We start from the raw sequence: 7,452 nt of genomic DNA on the forward strand, positions 1-7,452 counted from the left end.
TGTTATGATTACTCCTTAATAAACAAACTGAGGATCAGGTAAATGGTGTGCCCAAATCCACACAGCAGGTGAATGGGCAGAGCTGAGACTAGAACCCAGGTCTCCTTAGGTTTACCAGGGCATTGGTTTACCAACTTGAGCATGAATAAGACATATTGAGGATACTTGTCCCAATGCAGTGTCCTTGGCTTCAAGCCCAGAGGTTCAGATCCAGGAATTTGAGGCACAAGCACCTACATTATTACCAAAGTGATTCTGATGCATAGGACCCAAAAATCTCAGTTTATGGGGCACCTGGATGGCTCAGTCAGTTAAGTGTCTCTTGATTTCAGCTCAGGTCATGTTGTCATGGTCATGAGATCAAGGCACGTGTCAGTCATGGAACTTGCTTAAAATTCTCTCTCTCTCTTTGCGCCTCCCCTACTCTCTCAAAAATAAACATAAAAAAAAAAACTTTTAAAAAAAGATTCTCTTTCTCTCTCTCCCTCTGCCTGACTCTCTCTCCATAGGGTTGGGGCCGCGGAGGAACTCAGTTGGTAAAATACTGCCATCAAGGAACTTATCTTCAACTCATAGCTTTGAATATTGTTCTGCCCAGAAACAAGATAGGCAGAATTCTACCCAATTCAAGATATTTTCCAAACCTAGGTCTCATTTTTCCCTTTATCTTATTACCTACTAGAATTCTTTCTATGGAAATAGTCAAACTCTTGATCCGTGATATGGAATTTCACTTCAGCCAACTCAGACCAACTAAGAGTGGCTTCTTAGAGCCTTGGATTGAGAAATGAGGAGATTGGACCAGATACAGCAAGAGAATATACTCTGATCAGTCACGGACACAGTGAGAAACTCTGGCAGCCCAGACTGTTATCTAGATAGTACTTTATCCTCAGTTTTTTCTCACTTTTCTACTTAGAGAGTATTTCTATAAAGAGAGACCTAGTTTCTCACTAACAGATAATGATTTTTTAAAATTGCTTCCATGCTGTCCATAAAACTATGGGTTCTGCTTGAGACATTCCGGATGCCATGATTCAAATGTAAATAGCCCCTAAAATCCATCAATGTCTGGATAGCTGATTAAGCACCATGGACTGTAACAGTGTTCCCTTTTCTGATCTTCAGGCATTTTTTTTGTGTGTGAGCTGATGTATTACCACAATGAGGGGACTTTCTCACATTCTGCTCATGGTAACAGATGAGGTGTGAAATTGATTCTGAACACCTAGGAGGGTTATGATTTATCATCATACATTACGCCCTGTGGAGCTTTACTGGATGAATCCCAACTACATCCAGAATCTACCCACACTTCCAGAAAGAGGACACTTAGTGACTCAAGATATGTTAAGTACAGCTATTTCATAGTTGGCACCCAATATAGGGCTCCCTTTCATTCATGAAATCAACAAATATTTACTAAGCACCTAATATATTCCAGGTACTATTTTAGGAGCCACAGATATTCCACTAAACAAGAGAAACCCACTTATTCCTAGACCTAGTTTCCCTCCTGATTATATTTAGGTACATTTAACTTACCCTCACCTTTGGATAAACACCAATAGCCTGGTACTGGAGGATCAATACAGGAGGTATCCTGAACTGAGTATCATTGTACAATTTTCTGGACTGCAGATAGTTGGAGGAGCCAACCTGATGGATAATGCTGCACCTTCAATATTGTTACTTTCAGTACAAAGAATGGATCCATGGAAATTTCTAGTGAGGGTGTCCCACACATGAACCACTCAGGAAGCCACTCAGTCAAGTAGGGCTTCAGGCAAAAGCCTTACCTAACTGGAAGTATGCAGACATCTGGAAACAATCTCTTCTGCCAACCAATGCCTAAAACCACGTCCTTACACAGAATGGGGCAGGTCATCAGAAACACTTAAGTTTTTTTGAACATATACTTTCCTAAGGCCTTGTTCTCCCACCCCCAGAATTCTGCCTCTCAATTTCTGGGCTGGGCTCCAGGCAGATCTATTTTGGAAAAACTACCCATGGCTAAGTCTGATCAATCTAGAAAACATGGTCTATCATACTTCATTGAGATACAAGCCTAGCCTCTGTCAAAACACAAGGTACAAATTATGGTAAATGAATAGAAACCCACCAATGGGAATCACGGAGGTGGTCTTCTAGTCCTGATTTTGTCTCAATCAGCTGTGTGACCTCAGACCAGCCACTCCAGCTTTTTGGGCCCACTTCATCATTTACACACAGGGGAGAAGGAGTGAGGATTCTGAAGGGTCTTGAGGAGCTAAATTTATATAGCTGTGTTTTTTCACATTTTCAGGCCAATTTCAAATATTCATTGATTAAGCCCCAGTATGAATATCACTGTTAAATAGTTCTTACAAGAAAGTAATACATATTTAAAACATATTTGTGCCAGATCAGTCCATTATGTATTTAAATATCTTCAGGATCCATGATTAGACTTCTGAGGTGTTCAGTGTAGAATTTTTATAAACTCCCCGGTAGCAGAGTCATCCTTGCACTATTTGTCACCCTGCCTTCTGCCTTCCCACCCCCTGACCCATTGCTTAGGTTCTCCTGCAGCTGCAGGAGTTAATCATTATCTGACTCTCAAGTGGAAGCTACTGGATTTCTCTATCAATAGGTCTGTAAATTCCTTCTTCTCATTAATGAATCTGGAGTTGTCTTTTTATTGACCTTTAAAAGACTGATTTTTTTGCCTAATCATCTCCATTTGATTAATATCCTTGCATTTTTTTTTTGTTCTGATTGCCTGCCTCTCTATACCCTACTCACGTACACCTGCAGGCAACACTCTCAGCACTGATGGCTAAGACCATCAGGCAAGCAGCAGATCAGATGGTAAACATCAGATTTTTAGGTCTATGGGTTCTCCATACAGGTCATCTCCTTTGACAAAATGAAGGAGACTGAAATCTGACTCTCTTGCCCATTCTAACTAGTCATGTTGTCCATACCCCTGTGTCCAGCCAAGTTACAGGTCAACAAGAATAATTCCCTGGGAATTCTTTACCAATCCACAGTCGACTCAGCCAACTTTCATCTTTGGAATGGGGTTTGTATTTCACCCCTCTTCTGGAATCATAGCATATTAGAACAATGGGTTTCAAAACTTTAATGTAGTAAGAATTCCACAGTGACAGTTGTTTGCCTACCTGCTTGAATCCCCACACTCTCCCTTCTATCCCCTATTCTATACTGCCAGGCCTAGAAGCCTGCATGCTGAAGGTCCCAGGTTGTCTTGCCAAGGGTTTCTCATTAGATTCAGTCAGTGTGAACCACTGGCAGCCAGAAAGGAGAAGAAATCCTGGTGCCAGCTCCAGCAGAGGTGGTGTCTCTTTAGCAATTCCAGCAGTAACAATAGCAGCAGCACCAGCAGCAGCAGGGTACCTCCCCACCAAGGTCCCAGCACTGCCTGTGTGGGCTCCAGGCTAGCAGTTTCCTCATCAAAGGAACTCCCCTAATCCTTTTTAACCCTTATCACACCTCTTCTTCCTTTTGCTCCTGCAGCCTTCCTGCACACCATGATAACAATGGTAAGGTGTTAGCAAAATGGTCCCAATTAATTCCTGACAATCTATTCCCCTTTGCAATATGATCATAAAGCCCCCATCAAAAAATGGAGTCAATTTCTCCATCTCAAGTCTGGGCTGGCCTTATTCCTTTCGTCAACCAATTGCAGTGCAAGCAAGCAATTTGTGCCAGTTCTGATTCTAGACCTGAAGCCTTTGCATGCTTCCTTTTGGAATCCCACTGAGCTGCCAGGTGAATGAGCCTAGGCTAACTGGCTGGAGGAGCAACCGCCTCCCTCGTGGAGGAGGACCCAAGTACCCAGGCCAATAAGCAGCCAAATCCCAGAATCCAAGCTACCTAGCTGTCCTGACACCTACCACAGACACAGGAGGGAGCCCAGTCAAGATCTGAAGAATGATCCAGTTGGCCAGTAGACTGGTAAGGAATAGCAGACAAATTGTTCTTCTAAACTACTTATTTTAGGGTGTTTTGTTATCCCACAAAGGAAACTGATACAGTAACTGATTGTTTACCTTAAATCTCTCTTCCATTGCATTTTCTCTGACTGGACCATGATTGATACAGGCAACTTGTTAAGAATGCAAGTCTCCCACTGAAACATCCCAGATCATTTTAATATGAGTGGTCTCAGACCATTCTTTGTCAAACACAGCTTTGAAGGAGATATAGGGATCATCCTGTCTATGCTCTCATCCTTCAGGCAGTTTAGAGTTAAAGGCAAAAACTCTAGGTAAAAACTCAGTCCGATTAAATATTTGCTAACCAATTCCAGTGTCCAAGAAACATCACAACACTGCCAAGGGTTCTTTTTTCCATAATTGTTACCTTCATTCCCTCAAGGTACAGTTCTCTCTTTCTTCTTATTTCTTTCTAAGAAGAAAAAAAAAAGACAGTGGCTGAGAGATATGGGGTAAAACAATGTTTTACCTAAAGTAGGTTAAATAGTCCCAGCCAGATGGCCCCTTGGAATTAAAAAGATAAAAGCAAAGGCAAAAAACAAACAAATCTCCTTAGTATCAGATTGGTTTTGGATAAATTAGATCTACTGGGTGACTTTCTACAAGTCATTAACCTCTCTGAACCTCAATTTTTTCCACTGTTAAATAAAGTCTATTGTGAGAAATAAATGAAACAAAGTTTATAAAAAGTTAATGCATTCAGATTTGGCTGTCTCTTCTCCAAGCTTGCTCTCTAAAAAAAATTAAAAAACTGAATCTGGTATACATCCAAATCCCCAGATTCCAGTTTTATCAGAGCATCATGAACAAACTCTCCCATAGTGATGGTTGAAAAGCACCCATACTTATGACAACTGATGTGGAGGACCAATGCAGAAGCCAATCACCTGCCCCTGTCCTATGAGGAGAAAATGCCCCAAAGAACTCCTGTCTGAAGGGAGGAACCCAAAGAGGCAGATTCTTTTGAGTTTACCTAAGCAACAAGAATAGGGTTTAATACAAATTAATATATTTTGTATATACATCACACGTGTGTGATGGGAGATTACTTCATCACACACTCCACAGAAGCCACTTCTAATTTCCCTCATTAAATCTCCCTGCCCTCTCAAAGTCCCTCCCAGGCTGTACTTAGGGCAGGCAAGGGGCAAGTCAAGGAGAAGGCAAAGAGCGGGACCAAGGAAGAATATGGAGCTTCTCCTCCCTTCCCGTACCTCATGTTCAGGCTTATTGTATCCTGCCTCCCTCCAAAATACTCTTTTACTACTCAGGGCAAGTAGGTGACAATTTTTTGTTACTTAGGGTTTTTATTTATTGTTTTTCAGGATTCATACCCCGCCCCCAACCAAAGCATTTATTTTTAGCCAAAAAAATACACTCCCTAAGAGAATGGAGTGGTCTCCAATGATGTGTGTATGTGCGTACAGTATCTTATAGTCAAAATCCCATAAACACAATTAAGACTGTACCTATATACACAGGTAATATCAATATATAGTCATTAATCTCATTTACTCTATCACAAACATCTTTGCTTTTACATTTTCAAGGCTGGAAGGGGTCTCACTATGTATGAATTTAAATAATTCATTGTTGGACACCTAGGATATCCAATGTCCTCTAGTGTTGAATAACCAGTTTTTCAACACTATAAATTAAGGAAAAATATTCTTGTACCATCTTTCTCATTTGCCCAGTTATTGCCTTGGGATATAGTCTTAAAGACAAATAGCAGAATAAAAGGCAAATAATCCCATTTAATGCTTTGATAGATTTTGCCAAATTGTTCTTCAGGGCTAAACCAGTGGACATCCCATTGATGACATGAGATTTTTCACAAGAGGGGATTTATGAGCCCCATATGGAGAAAAGGAAGAAAGTACACATCAAAAAACCTGGAGGCCTCACCCTGAATGCTGGTGCTTTGCTTTTTCTTCCAAACAGGCTGGCCTCCTCATGGTCCCTTTGTAGCCTTTGAACATTGCTGCCTATAAATCTTTGCTCTGGCCTCTTCCTTCTCTGCCTCCTCCTTGATGCTTCCTCAGGCAGTTCACATAACTGTAACAAAAAATTTTTCATTTACTCTTAGTGCTAACATATACTAGTATACAGCAAGTTGGCCCTATGTACAGACAGCTGTTGCTGCAATACTTCTGCATAACATTCCAAAACTCAACTTGTAATAGCAATCATGGACTTTCTTGCTCACAGAACTGCAGGTTGTTTCCAGTGTTAGGGCAGCTACATTTGGCTCCAATTTCAGGTCAGTTTCCATCTAATCCCTTGGTCTCACTCTGAACTCAGGCTGAAGGAGCAATGGTAATCTGTAGCATGCGCTTCTCAGAAAGACCTGGCAAACTGTTAATTATGCCCACATCCCACTGGCCAAAACAAGCCACATAGCCAAGCCCAACATCAATAGAATTGGGATATATACTCCTTCCACTCTAGTGCACTGCAGGGTCCCATGGCAGAGAGATTAAACATGTGAGAATTCAATCTACTATGTCCTATTAATTGCTAACATACCAAAACACATCCAGAGTGGTTGGTAGAGCAGAATTCCCTGCTTACTGAGATTGCAGAATTCCCTACTTGTTGAGATTACAAATCACCTAATAACCACACCCAGGTATAGTCAGAGTCAGGCAGTGGGGTCTAACAGCAGTGCCTGCATGGATGTGCGTAGCCCTTTGCAACTATGCAAAGAGCAATGGTGGTAGAAGCAAGGTTGTACAGCTGCACCTACTGCCCTGCAAAGAACCAGCACTGGAGAGGGCATCAAAGCAGATGGTGTAGTCAGTCTGTGCCTCTGTCTCTACCTTCAGTGTCATGCCAAATGCAAACCGCTGGCATCTAGGAATGTTCCTGTCCCCTGACTATTGGGCAGTGCTCCTGACCACCCACCTACTAGAGCAAAGTACAGGACTCTGGGGGACCTAATTACCATCCATACTGGGAAAGTCATTGAAAGGTTTTGATGCAGTACCCCATGATTCAGAAATAAAAAGCATCCAAATCAGAAAGAAAGAAAGTTTTGTCTATTTGCAGAAGACATGATATTATAAATAGAAAACACTAAAGACTTCACCAAAAAATTACTAAAATAAATGAAGTTGATAAAGTTTCAAGATACAAAATACACAGAAAGCAACTGCCTTTCTATATACTAATAATTATCAGAGAGAAATTAAGTAAATAATCTCATTTGCAATAGCACCAAAAGGAATAAAATACTTCAGAATATATTTAAGCAAGGAGGTGAAAGATCTGTACACTGAAAACTGTGACATTGATGAAAGAAATTCAATATGCAAATAAATGGAAAGATAGTCTGTGCTCATGGGTTGGAAGAATATTGTTAAAATGTCCATACTAACCAAAGCAATCTGCAGATTCCATACAATCCCATCAAGATTACAATGGCATTTTTCACAGAAACGGGAAAAAA

The 7,452-nt window shown here is 41.0% G+C and overlaps 1 long non-coding RNA gene across 1 annotated transcript in view; it reads right to left on the reverse strand.

The window, feature by feature from the left end:
- Nucleotides 1-4,338: 4,338 nt before the first annotated feature.
- Nucleotides 4,339-7,452, reverse strand: part of LOC124520532 (uncharacterized) — a 27,701-nt gene continuing 24,587 nt past the window's right edge. Inside the window, exons 2-3 of the long non-coding RNA XR_006964335.1 lie at nucleotides 5,910-6,059; nucleotides 4,339-4,413 (exon numbers count right to left, since the gene is read on the reverse strand). This is a non-coding gene — a long non-coding RNA (uncharacterized LOC124520532). The remainder of the gene's footprint in view (nucleotides 4,414-5,909; nucleotides 6,060-7,452) is intronic.

This window comes from Lynx rufus, unplaced genomic scaffold (assembly GCF_022079265.1).
Source record: "Lynx rufus isolate CCGP_SWC_20201006 ecotype Redwood Valley unplaced genomic scaffold, mLynRuf1.p SCAF_1, whole genome shotgun sequence".
NCBI classification, from domain to species: Eukaryota; Metazoa; Chordata; class Mammalia; order Carnivora; family Felidae; genus Lynx; species Lynx rufus.